Below are 10,592 nucleotides of genomic sequence, written 5' to 3'. Positions count from 1 at the left end.
ACAGTTAATCTGAGACCATCCTAGAGCATTCAGGGTCAAAAAGATAAATTATACGGTAATCATGTGCATGGTTTTAAAATATTTTTTTATGATAATTTGACCTATCTGGACGTCAAAAACCATTACTAGATGGTATCTCGATGAGTACAGAAATCAATTTCTATGCTACCAGCTTAGTGTTTGAACCTATGGAATCACACACACAAGTCAGACACCGTAGGAAAGTATTGGCCATGTTTATGTGTCTAATTTGAAAGTACTTGACTTGATAGAGTATGTAAGCTAACTTGATTGAGAATTAAGTTATGGATCAAATGAGATTGAAGAGTTGACTATGTCTAACTAGCACTACACATTAGGTTCAGGTTCGATCTCGAGGATAAACAGTTTCTGATCAATGATCTATGGAGCATATGAGAGATTGAATTTAAGTACTAATTAATTTTAAATTAGATCTGAATTAATTAGACTTAATTGGATCCAAAATTTTAAGTTAGACTTGGTATAAAAGTCTTAAACAGTTTGAGATTGACAGCCTTTTGAAATTATTTTGAATCGCTTCGAATTGGATTCGAATCGGATCCATTTTAGATGAGATATTAGAAATTCTACTTGCATTGAGATTTTTCTCTCACTTAGGCCGACCAGCACCTGGGATGTGCTGGTTGTGGGCGTCCCATATGGGTGTGGGAATGGATGCATTGTGGGTGTCTTGGTGGTTCCAATTATATCTCATGTAGGAGTCCTTTTATAAGTATTGGACTGATTCAAAGTATGTTTGAATTAGGAGTCCTATACTCATTGGATCATGGGATTCATCTATAAATAGAGAAGGTCTCTATCTATGGATGCATAAAAAATAAATCAGATTGAGAGAAGAGAGAAAGAGAGAGAGAGACATGAGAAGAGAGAAGCCCTTCCTTCTCCCTTGATGTCTCCCTTGTGGTCGCCGCCTTTCTCCTTGGTGTGGGACCCAACTTGGGCATCCCCCCTTACTGGTGTGAGGCATCACACCAGCATCTCTCCTCCCTCATTTGGTTGGATTACGAAGGTAATTCGATCAGAGTTCATCCCGCTTTCCTGCGTTGTCTGACGTGTATGCGAAATAGAGGATATGTACTTTCAGGCCTCCGTAAATGTTTGTTTCAAATTTTTAGAGATTTGATCTCTGGTTCTACTACTAATCAGGTAAGGATTTGATTCTTATTCGTATAGATTAATAAAATTTTTTTTGATGTAATCTGAGCTATCTGAAGAGAAATAATTTTTCTTCTCTTCAGAAGGGTATCAGCTGTCTAACAAGAAAGTAGTTGAGAACCTAAGAAACCATCTTCATACTTGAACCCAAACTTTAATAGTTCTTTATTTACTTGTTCATTTAATTATTAACCTTTTAATTAATCCACTTTTGTTTTTCTTAAAATTTAAAATTAAAATTATCCAACCACAATTAAATACGATCCCTATGGATACAATCTCGACTCATACTATCTACATAGTAGTGAATTAATTTTTATTTTTGACCGTCTATGACAGCAATCAAATTTTGGCACCATTGTTAGAGATATTGGCATGGTTAGTTTATAAAAAAATCATAAAAATAAAAAAAAATAGTTAGATTCCTTTATTTGCATACAGAGAAAAATTTCTTGCTTCCTATAGTTTAGTAATTTACTGCTTTTTATAGCTTAGAATAATTTACTTTCCATTTAGTTAGATTCTTTAAACCTCTTCAAATCTAATTAACTTAATTAAAACTCTCTTTTATTCTTCTTGCTTTAAATAACATAACATTAAAAGAAAATAAGGACACCATATAACACTTAACTAGAATAGAAAAACTAATTAAACCTTAAAAGCTTCTTACTTTATTGGACATCTTTTCTTTTTGCATTGCATATTTTCATAAAACATCTTAATGGCAAAACCTAAACAATATAAGGTGAAGATTTCATCATCCTTCTTTGGTCCAAAAACCACAACCTTCATATTACATTAATCTAAACTTCTAATTTAAAATCAATTAGACATTGGCCCCTAAGGACTCTCAAGCTCAATAGGACAAGAAACCCTAAGAGTTGAATCGGATTAGGATTAGTCATTTTGACTGGTGTCTAGAAAAGTATTTCAAAGATTACGTCTCGAAGGAAGATAATTCATTAATTGATTTCATTCGCTTATCTGGCCAACTCAGTTGGTGTCTAAGGAAAGCAACGGGGGGACCCCCCACCAACCTTACACTTATCTGACCAGTTGAGTGGCTAGTCTTTTACTTGGAGTGCTTGAAGACAACCTTGGCAATTAGGAGCTGTCTAAATCTAGGATAACTCTTAGTTAGGATTGCTTGCATAACTTGATTACTAACTGATAAATATTAAAACCTAATAAAACTCTTCATATCTATTCCTTAGATTTAGGACTCTCTAGATTTTCATCTTTAAAATTTCTTTCATCCTTTTCTCTTATCTAAAAAGAAATTAAAAAAAATCTTAAATCTATGTTTATCAACATGGCTGCACCCATTGAGGCTGAACATTTTCGCCAGTTGAGGAAGTACTTTATCCCTTCTTCTTACACTTATGACCCTTATAGACCCATGTATGAACCCAATAGAGGTGGACGCTGTGAGGTTGGAAACTCCATAGATATCCATAATAAGGTAGAAGAGTTATCCCAGAAAATTGACCATCTATTGAATATAAGACACTCTCTTGCTTCATCTTTGCATGTGTGTGACATACGTTTGAGTCCCACCCACCTGATTAGTGAATGTCCAGCTGTACTTCAATTCTCGAGATTTGTGTGAGGGAGTTTATCAAGCCCAAACCTAGGCTGCTCATCATAATTCTCTTTCTTACAATCTGGATTGGAGAAACCATCCCAATTTTTTCTGGACACCACAACTAGTGTTTAACCATGAACCTAGTTATCCAGAGGAAACTTAGATAGTGTACCACTTTTAGAATATTCAGGAACCCTTTCTAAGTGCCTATAATTTGATATTTGAAGATAAAGTGTTACCCATATTAGAAGGGCTAGAAATGAACACCCAGATCCTCCACTCCCACACTCAATCTATAGCCAAGCTAGAGATCCAAATTGGTCAGCTAACTGTTGCACATAATAGAAGGGAGGAAGAAGAATTATCTAGTCAGTCCATAAGTGACACGAAAGGGCAATATATGGCTTAGAGCTCCAATACCATGAAACCTTTCTAGAGCATACTGAAGCGATGACACTTAAGAGTGGAAAGGTCATAGAATAGCCTAATACACAAACTAGAAACTATTTTGAGGAGGTGTACCTAAAAATATAATAAAGGAAGCTACCCCTAGAATTATTTCTCAGGACCCAATGCATACATGTTGGGATCCTTTTGGAGTGGATAATTTTAATGTAGATGGATATACTGAAAATGTGAACGCATTATTAGAGCTACCTAATTTTAGCACCACTCCCCTGTGGGCTGAGAAATATGAATCAATGCTTACTCCAGTAGCTCTTTCTTTAGATCACTATCTTCCTTAGAACTACAGTCATTCTTGGTCACATCTGAGTACACACGTTTAGAATTAAGTGACACCTTCCTAATACCCATTGCATCAGACTCAACTCCTAACCCAAAAACTCAATTTATAAGCATTTTAGATGAACATATAGGAGAAATTATCAACAAACAAGGGTCTATCAATGGGCTCATAAATTATCTTCTTAAAATTAGAAAAATAAAACTGACTAAGAATGGGGTAACGCACTATCTTTCCGAAATTGACAACAAGTTGATGAAATCTATAAATAAAGTGATCGCAAGCCATCTTCTTGAAATTGATAATCCAAAACTATTGGAATTTATCAATTCAATACTATTAGAATTTGTCAATCTAATATTCAACATGGGATAGGCAGAATTATGAAGTTTGGTTGAAGACTTTAAACTGAGCGCTTGTTAGGAGGCAATTCAATTTTTTAGAAGTAGTCTTAATAAAAGTCTAGTTGAAGACTTTAAACTGAGCACTTGTTAGGAGGTAACCTAGCTTTTACATTTGAATTTTTTTTTATTTTTAGTTTATCTTCTTTTTAAGTTTAGGACTAAGTTGGAGGGAGAACCAATTTTGAAAAGACTTCGAGAGGAATCATGAAGACTAGGCTGAACCAAGTATATATCTGGATCAAGTGATATCTCTCTTTTTTTTATTTTTTGTCTGCACTCTTTATTTTTCTTACTCCATTGAAAATAATATCGATTAAGTTAGAGAGAAGAATAATAATTTTTTTTTAAAAGTCCTCAAATAAGTAAGTATTTAGCATTTAGGCATTCGATTATGCTAAAGAATCAAGTTGAACTAAGTATTTTTTAAAAAAAATTAAATTGATGTATAAATTAGAGAGTCTATAAGACATCGAGGGATCAAGTATTAAAAAAACTCAATAAATAGTTAAATTTTGAATATAAATATTTTTTCCTTGAGCATTTCTAATTTTTTTTACGAGCATCAAAGAAGAGTTTACTTCTCATGGGTTTATGTAGGATAACTATATATTTCTTTATAAAATAAATTATTTTATAGAATTAAAAAAAAGAAGAAAATTTTTAAAAACTTTATACTGAGTAACTGAATCTCTTTGCCTAAGCAAGTATTGAGTTTCACATCAAAATGTATGAAGGGCAAAGAAGCTCTATTGTAAAGCTAATCTTAACTTATAGTCTGTTTGATTCAAGCTAGTAAGTCTGAGGAATATTTTATATCTAGTACCTTAAAGCTATCTGGTTCGGAAGTTATTAGCTGAAAACTTGCTACATGGGTCAGACAAAAAGCTTAAGGGATTAAGACACTCAATAGCAGTACAATGTTAAAGAAAAAAAAAAAATAATGAATAAAAGATGGAAGTAACAATACACTTGTCTATATGAAAGTTAGATGATTTGGAGATAAAGATAGAGGCAATTTAGAAATAGTTCAAAAAAAAATTAATGTTCTTGGCTTAACTCCCATATTGATTAGTACTAATACCTCAATGACATAACTCACTCACGCTCTACTGAATATCAATGATTATTTTTTTAAATTGTCTAGTGCAATTAAAAATGCTCAGTTAAAATATAGCTAACTCTAAATCCTTTCTTTACTCGAGGATGAGCAAAGTTCAAGTTGGGGGGTATGATCAATGCATTAAATATGGCATAAAAATTATTAAAATATTTACTATTTAATCTTTATTATTTTATATTTGATACTTGTTATGCTCTTTTTTAAAAATTATTAATCATGAAGATTTAATTACATCAAGCCCAATTAAGTCCAAATCTAAGCTCAATTTTGTCACGTACATAGTAAGGAATGTTGGATATGGAGACCAAGCCAAAAGCCCAAATGCTAAAAGCAAAAGAGATCCAAAACCAGCCCAACAAACTAGTCGGTGTACCATAGACTAGCGGCCAGTCCACAGAACCTGGGATGCGGTCCACGTGAACAGTGCAGTAGTCTTTGTCGCGGTTCATAGGGCTAGGAGGTTTTTGTGCATTGATCAATGGCTGAAAATGGTTGAAACACCCGATCGAATGGCCAGAAACATTTTTTCCCATATACTTCAGTGGTGGCCCACTTATTTGTCATGATAGGACAACTAGAAATGATCTTGGGTGCGATCGAACAGTCGGGATAGGTAGCTGGCTGAGAGAAGAAGTCTAAGAGAAGTTTTTGCACGATCCGATGGTCCAAAGCAAGGTTTGATCATGATCGAATGACTAATATTGGTTCCCACTTTGATAAGGTGTTTGGCAATGATTTTTTGGAATAATTCGAGTGGTTGGATGCTGATCAGATGGCCAGAAGATTTTGATGCAATCTAAACACAATCTAGATGCATTTTGGATGCTGTTTTTAAAGAAAAATCTCCCCCATGAACAGAGAGAGAGCACAGAAGAGCCACAGAACCTTTTTATTTTATTTTTTATTCTAGAGTTTTGTAAGGGGTTTTGAGAGCGAAAAAGAGAGTGGTTGCCAGGAGTCTTCTTCCTTGTCTTCCTTCTATGAAGATGATGCTTGCAGACACCATGCACGGCTAAACTCTGAGTCTCCAGGAGAGTATATGAGGTTCTTTTTAATGTTTATATTTTAGTTTCTTTGTCATAAAATTAAATCTTGATTGTAATGATCTTTTCTTGCATGAATAAAATTTCTTTTTCATTACTATAAGTATTATGCTTATTGATTAGTCTATAATTTAGATCTTTGAATAGCTTATGACGATGTAGAGACGAGTCATGATCTACGGATATAATTCATCCTCTTAGGATAGATTATCTTTAGGTTATAATTCTTCTTTTGTATCTAAATAATTTAGACTAGTCTATAATTTTAAGAGATGGGCCGTGATTTATGTCACAAATTGACATAAAAAGTATCAATTAATATCTAAATTATCTAATTTTATTAGAAAATTGATACTTGTTATTATATTTTGTAGAAGAAGAGGTCATCAATAGAAAGCACAAGGAAAGAGAATTCCAACGGCCCAAATTTTATGCAAAACGGAGTTAAATTGACCTAGGAATTGAAGAATGAAGAAAGAAGACTCAATTGGGTCAAACCTGAGTCAAATCAGGTCAAAATTGGTCAAAAATCAACTGATTTGGTGATCTGGTTAGCCGCCTGGTTCACAGCAACAGGCGCCTGGACCATGGACCCATCGGTGCATCATAAACCAGCCAATCAGCGAGTCTCGACTCACCGCAACGCATCGTGAGCCCGATCCACGTGCGCGGTCCAGGGCTCATGAGGAGAGAGAAGAAGGTCCGAAGGACAACCTGGTAACTTCACATCACTCGATGGTCCGATCTTCTCTGATCAAGATCTAACGCTCCATATTTTTGCGCCATCGGACGGCCACCATCGCAGCCGGTCAAGATCCAACCGTAATCAAGGCAATTGCAAGAATCAATAAACACTAGGACAACACGGGATCCTTCTGCAGCGCGATCCAACGGACAAAATCTTCCAGCACCTTGATCGGACGGTCCGCGATGCATCTGACCTGATCCCATCTCTGCAGCGCGATCCAACGACAGCGCTTCACCCAGATCGTGATCCGACGGCCCAGAATCGCTTCCGGCTTGATTTATTAGATGAATTGGGTCCTTTAGATGAAGATCGAACGGCTGAAACAATTTCTAGGGTTTCTTGATGGATTTAAGTGCTTTTTGAGCGAGATTTGAGCCCCTAAACCCCCCTAACATCTCTCTAAAACCTCTTAGTCCCACATCTAAAGTTTTGAAAATCTTATAACCCCCAAATGCCTATAAAAAGCCCCCAAAGACCCTTATTTTAATGATTCTTTCCTTCCAATCAAGCTTGTAACCCTAGATAGTGGGGTTTTTAGCTTTCTTCTCAAGCTTCGAGCTTTGAGATTTTTGTAATAAATTTTTTTTATAAAATTTTATTTTTATGTAATTTTATCTCTTTATATTATGCAATTTATTTTTCTTGCAATTAGGATAGTTTAATTTATACAATTTAATTTTATGCAATTAGGATAGTTTTAAATTATGCAGTTTAAATTTATGCAATTAGGATAGTTTTATTTATGAAATTAGGATAGTTTATTTTTCTGTATTTAAATTTTGCAAGTAGATTTAGATCATGTCTAGCTAAGCATCCCTTCTAGGGTTTGCGATGAAGCTAGATCATGAGTAGGAATTTTACATAGGGTTCTTTCTTTTTCTTAGGGTTTCTTTTTCTTCCTCTTTTGCCAAAAATTTTTGATGAACTACAGTTGGATCAGAGTCCCTTCATAGTTCATGCTTGATTCAGTGCATAGGAGGAGAAAATCTTAAGGGATCCTAGTTACTACTCCCCTGTAAAGAATCTTGATGGGTTATCGTTGGACCTTAGTCCCTTCATAATCTATGCTTGGAAAAGACAAAAAGAGTAGTCGTTAGGATCAATAAAAAAAATTCTAGGTAGAATTCCCTAATCTAGATCTAGTGGATTCAAAAACCCTAGATCCTTAATCTTATTGTCTTTAGCAAACAACTTTCGATTTTTGATTTTCGTTAACGCTCGCTTGAGCATAGATTTGAAAATCATTTTTAAACCAAGTCTCTGTGGGATCGACCCGTACTCGCTGGTCGTGCTACATTGCACACCGTGCGTTTGCGGTAAATTTAAGACATATCAAGTTTTTGGCGCTGTTGCCGGGGATTTGGCATTTTAAATTATTTTCAAATATTTGTTCTTCGTGCTTTATAACTCTCTTTCTTTTTCTTTTAGGTTTCTAGATTTAGTTGGTGATTCATGAAAAACTCAGGTACGCTTCTAATTTTTCTTTTATTATTTTTAGTTAATTACTTTTCTTTTTAGACCTAATCATTTGAATTTACTTAATCACAAAAAAAAAAACCAAAACAAAAGACATTTCATAATCGTGAAGTAAAATATCAAAATAAAAAAAAAAAAATCTAAATTAAAATCTTTTACATTCTTGGTCATCTTGTTTATTTGCATTTGCATTTTCATAATTAATCTAAGGGCATCAACCCATTAACAAGATAAGGTGGGGATTTCATTACCCTTCCTTAGCCCAAAAACTATCTCCATCATATTGCATTACATAGACCTTTAATCTTAAAATCAATTAGACGTCAACCTTAAGGAATTCAAGCTCAATAGGACAAGGAACCCTAAGAGTTCTACCAAGTTTGAGTTATTTGATTAGTTGGTGTCTAGGCAAGTCCCTAAGGGTGGTTTGTTAAATTGGTTCAGTTGCTGGCCTGGCCAACTCGTTTGGTGTCTAGAAAGGCAACGATGAGTGAACCTTCCACCTCTTATACTTACCTGGCTAACTAGTTGATCAATCTCCACTTGGAAGGCTTGAAGGATCATCTTGGAATAGTTAGGAGCTGTCTAGATTTAGGTTAACCCTAGGATAGATTGAGTTTAATTTATTGTTTCACTTGTTTGAAAAATAAAAAAAAAAATTTTTATTAAAATTTAAATTAATTTGGTTACTTTTCTTTAGACTTAGGACTCCTTAGGATCTTTTCTTTAGAACTTTTTTTCTTTTCTTTCTTTTTCTTATACATAAAAATTTTATTAAAAAAAAATTGTATAAACATCGAGACCATACACCTCGTGTGTGGAGAAGAGTGTCGGGTCGTCTAGTTAGAATTGAGTCAATTCTTGTTGTTCCAATGGCTGAACCAATCCAACCCATGACCCTTAAGGATTTGTGTTATCCAGTTGGCTCCATCCAACCATCTTGTATCAGGTTGCCACAACCCACAGCTAACAATTTTGAAATCAAACCTCAAATCATAAATATGCTTCCAAAATTCACAGGATTAGAGGATGCTTATATATTTATTAGAGAATTTGAGGAGGTATGTGCAACCATGAAACTGCAATTAACAGAAGATGAGGTCAAACTTAGATTAATCAACTTTGCCCTTAACGATAATGCTAAGAAGTGGCTTTATAGTCTACCAAACCATTCTGTCACTACCTGGGAGGGCTTTGTGAGAACATTTTTGAAAAAGTATTTCCCCCATCATAAAACAGCTAGGATTAGGAATGAAATAAATCAATTTTACCAACTAGCTGGTGAATCATTTTGGAAGTACTTTGATCGTTTCAAGAATCTTTTGACCCAATGCCCACACCATGGAATAGAAACTTGGAGACTATGCCAGATCATCTATAAGGGGTTAGATTCAAACTCAAGAACCATGCTAGAGTCCATGTGCCAAGGCCAATTTATGGACAAAGAAACTACTAAAGCTTGGCAATTTTTAGAAGACCTAGCCGAGAAAAATTTACAGTGGGAAACAACTAGGGAACCTGATAAAGCTACACCTTCAAGAGGAGGAATGCATCAAATTCAACCAACCGTAGCATCAGAGGCCAAGATTGCAACCTTAACACGTAGATTGGAAGCCTTAGAATTACAGAGACCAGCCAATGTAAATCAAATATCTGCACCCATATGTAAAGGGTGCAATGCACCCGACCATGTCTTAGAAGAATGTTCCTACTCGAATGAGTGTGCACAGGTGAATGCCACCTATCAAGGACCATTGAACAATCCTTATGCACCCACATATAACCCAGGTTGGAGGAATCACCCGAATTTCTCATGGTCCCAGAATCCTAATGTAGGCAATCCAAATTTCAATCAGCAAAATCTAAGGTCCAACCCAGTGATGAACAACCCGCCAGGCTTCCATGATAATGACAAGAAAATTACCTCTTTAGAGAAAAGCCTAGAAGCCATGATGAAGACACATACCAGCTTTATGCAAACCATGGGTCAACTCATAAATAATAACACCCAAGCTATAGTCCGTCTGGAAATGCAAGTAAGTCAGCTGGCTTCGACCATTAGTGAACGAGAACATGGTAGGTTACCTAGCCAACTTGAGCCAAATCCTAGGAACCAAAATGGTCCACGACCCCAACAAGAAAACCAAGTTAATGGTGTAAATGCCATTCATACCTTAAGATCGGAAAAATAAATAGACAATAAGGTAGTTGCACTTGATGATATAGAGGACTCATCTGTCGAGTCACCTTCTAAAACTACTACCTTTCAACCTC

At 35.1% G+C, this 10,592-nt stretch overlaps 1 non-coding gene across 1 annotated transcript; it reads right to left on the bottom strand.

Annotated features, from left to right (window-relative positions):
• Positions 1-9,559: 9,559 nt before the first annotated feature.
• Positions 9,560-9,666, bottom strand: LOC140858255 (small nucleolar RNA R71). Its single transcript, XR_012141822.1, has one exon. It is a non-coding gene; the product is annotated as a small nucleolar RNA R71 (small nucleolar RNA).
• Positions 9,667-10,592: the final 926 nt, after the last annotated feature.

The sequence above is a fragment of the Elaeis guineensis genome, chromosome 5 (assembly GCF_000442705.2).
Source record: "Elaeis guineensis isolate ETL-2024a chromosome 5, EG11, whole genome shotgun sequence".
NCBI classification, from domain to species: domain Eukaryota; kingdom Viridiplantae; phylum Streptophyta; class Magnoliopsida; order Arecales; family Arecaceae; genus Elaeis; species Elaeis guineensis.
The sequence above is the reverse complement of the archived record's forward strand: the minus strand, read 5'-3'. Positions and strand labels throughout refer to the sequence as shown.